Raw genomic sequence first — 3,081 nt, forward strand, 5'->3', positions numbered from 1 at the left:
GCCATAGACGCGTCGGTGCCGTTGACCAAGCAGAGAGACGCTTCAAGCCACAGTCGATGGCAGACGACCTCAAGTGTTGGCAACAATTGCATTGCATTGCCTGCTGCACGCTTGGCCGCAATACACGCCAGCAACAGGCTGCTGCCGCTGCTGCAACTGCAACTGCAACAGCCGCCGCAGCAGCAGAAGCAGTTCAAGTTTGCGCTGAGGAATTCCTTGCCGCTGAAATAATTAAGCATTGCAACATTGTTTATTGTTGTTGTTGTTGCTGCTGCTGCTGTTGTTGTTGGGGTGTTGCAGGCTCGTTTAACAAGGCAGTCATCTTAACAAGTGCCTAGTCAAGCAGTTCTACAACTTTTTGTATGTTCGAGCATGTTACGTGTGCTGTTTTGTTTTTGTTTAGGATTTTGTTAAGGAATTTTCATTTAACAGGGCACAAACATGAGCCCAACATAAGTTTCATTTGCATAAAGCCACGAAACAAATCCAAACCAAACTTATCAGTTCGCTTGGCTGTTTAAATAGCAAACAAATTATATCAGCTGGCATAAAGTTTCTTATAAGCGCAGCATAATAATTTAATTAAAGCAAAAAGTCGTTTTTCCGCTTTGTTTGTGGAACCAAAGCGGTTCATGAAATTATATATATATATATATAGAAAAGAGACTTTAAACTAAAAGCTACAAAGGCAAAATATATAAATATATTTTAAACGTTTTTGCCTTCATTTTTTTTAGCATACAGAAGTTTAGACTGACAAGAATAAAAATTTAGTGCGAAGCACAACGAAGTTGCAATGCGCTTTAAATAAAAGTTAAATGAAATTGAGCTTTTTTTTTTAAATAATTGTAATTTTTACATTTTTGATAAAAATAAAAATTATTTTTCTGTTTTTATATTATTTCAAAGAAGTGAAATGGATGAAAAAGAATTCCAACTTTTATTTTTTGGTCTAAGTAAACTAATTTTTAAATTAACTACTATTTTAAAATAAGCATATAATTCTACTATTTAAGCTTTTATTATATTAATTTTTAATGTGAAACTTTGCTTAAATCAAAGACAGCTGTTTAAGTCTCTCATATTGCAAAAAATCGCACTTCCTCAGCCCGGAAGTAATTTTGGCTGCTGTTGTTGTTGTTGCTGTTGCTGTCAATTGCCTGTGCGGAAATGCAGGCGGCCATTGCGTGAAAGTGTTGCACATATGCTCGCTGTTGTTGTTGTTGCTGTGTAGGCTGCAATCACGTTTTATTGTTGTTGTTACTGCTGCCGACAGCTTTGAAGTATAAATTTTCCATAACCTCAAAACAAAAAATATATAAGTGAGCATATAAAGTGCCTGCCTGGCTATTTTTATAATGCACAATCTTCTTCTGTCTCAGCCGCCGCCGCCGCCAGCTGTGTGCCATGCCCAGTTGCCTCCCCCCTTGCGCCCACCCACCCAACAATCCACCTGCCGCCCATACGCATCACGCACCAGCATCTTCGTTGACACCCGCCCGCCCCCCGCTGCAACGCTTGCAACGTTCGCTTTAAACAGAGACTACTACACCACTCACAATGTGTTGTCTGCGTTTATTGATTTATTAGAAAATTCCAATGAACAAGTTTTAATACACGACAGCAACGCTCATTGCTGCTGCTTTTGTTGTTGTTGTTGCTGTTGTGGCAAAAACAATATAGGAAAGCGCAGACTGTTGCCGCGGCAGCATCCGCAGCAGCAGCAACAGCAAACAGAACTCTGAGGCGGCGGCGACAGCAAAAGTAACAAGTGCAATATTTTAATTACGCTCCAAGAGCGCAGCAGCTACAACTGGCAACATGCTGTAATAATTTGATTGGCAGCGTTGCCAGACAGTTGCCAACTGTGTCAGCTATGCTGCGTTTAATGCGGCGTATGCGCAATTTGTTTTCAAAACTGACTACACATATAAAATAAATTATAGAGCGTGTTAAAAGTCTGCAAGTGACTTTGTAGCAACAAAATAATATTTTTTAATAACTTTAGCCGTAGTAAAAATTCTAATAACTCTTTTCTTTATACTAAAAATAATCTGGCAGCTTTGTCTTGATAATTCACATGTCGCTTTAATGAATACGCTTAGCTTTGAACATTTTGCAATCTATTTAGATTTACATTAGCTGCAGATCGCTGTGCACATTGCAGACTCTCGAACCAGTTGAAGCGCAGATTTCGGCAATTCAACAATAACAACAACAACAACTCGCAACTGAGCGCAGCAGCAAAGAAAGTCGCAGAGCAGCTGAGCTGGAGATGGAGCTGAAGCTGAAGCTGTAGACCGAAGCTGAGAGAGTTGAATATTTGTAATTGTCTTGGACTTGTTTGTTTATTGTTGTTGTTGTTTCTGTTTTTTTATTTGGGCTTGATTAATAATTAATCGCACACACACACACTCACAAGCGACAGTCGAAAGAGAGCGACACACAAATACAAATGCAAATGCTTGCGTTGTTTTAATTACTCAACTTAAATGGCGCTTGTGCTTGAGCGACTTAAGCAACTTGATATGTGAGCGAGTGTGTGTGTGTGTGCGAGCGAGTGTGTGTGTGTGTCTCGACTCTCACTACTACGCGTTCAAACTAACTAACTAGCTCGCTGGCTGTGGCTGACGACTGAGACTCTGAGCGTGACTGTGGCTCGAGCTCTGACTCTGCCTGTTTGCCTTGCCCGGCCGCGTTTGGACTCTCATTCAGTTTTTTGCGCTCAGCGCTCGTTGTACGGAACCGAAAGAATTGTCGTTGTAGCTCCAAATACAAAAAATTTACAAAATTATTTATAAGCATATATATACATATGTATATGTATTGACGTGTATATATTACAATAAAAATGAAAACAAGGCAAGAGCCACTTGTCTAACTCGTAACGGCAGGTTGAGCATATAAATCGGCGCATATATATTAAACATACTATATATACACATAGTCTTGTTTCAGTTGTATACTCTTTTAATTGTTTTTTGTTTTTCTCGAAATATTGCGCGCCGACATATAAAAGTTAAAGCTGTGCAGCAGCAACGATAATAATAATAACAACAACAACAACAATAGCAGAGATAG

The sequence above is a fragment of the Drosophila busckii genome, chromosome 2L (assembly GCF_011750605.1).
Source record: "Drosophila busckii strain San Diego stock center, stock number 13000-0081.31 chromosome 2L, ASM1175060v1, whole genome shotgun sequence".
NCBI classification, from domain to species: domain Eukaryota; kingdom Metazoa; phylum Arthropoda; class Insecta; order Diptera; family Drosophilidae; genus Drosophila; species Drosophila busckii.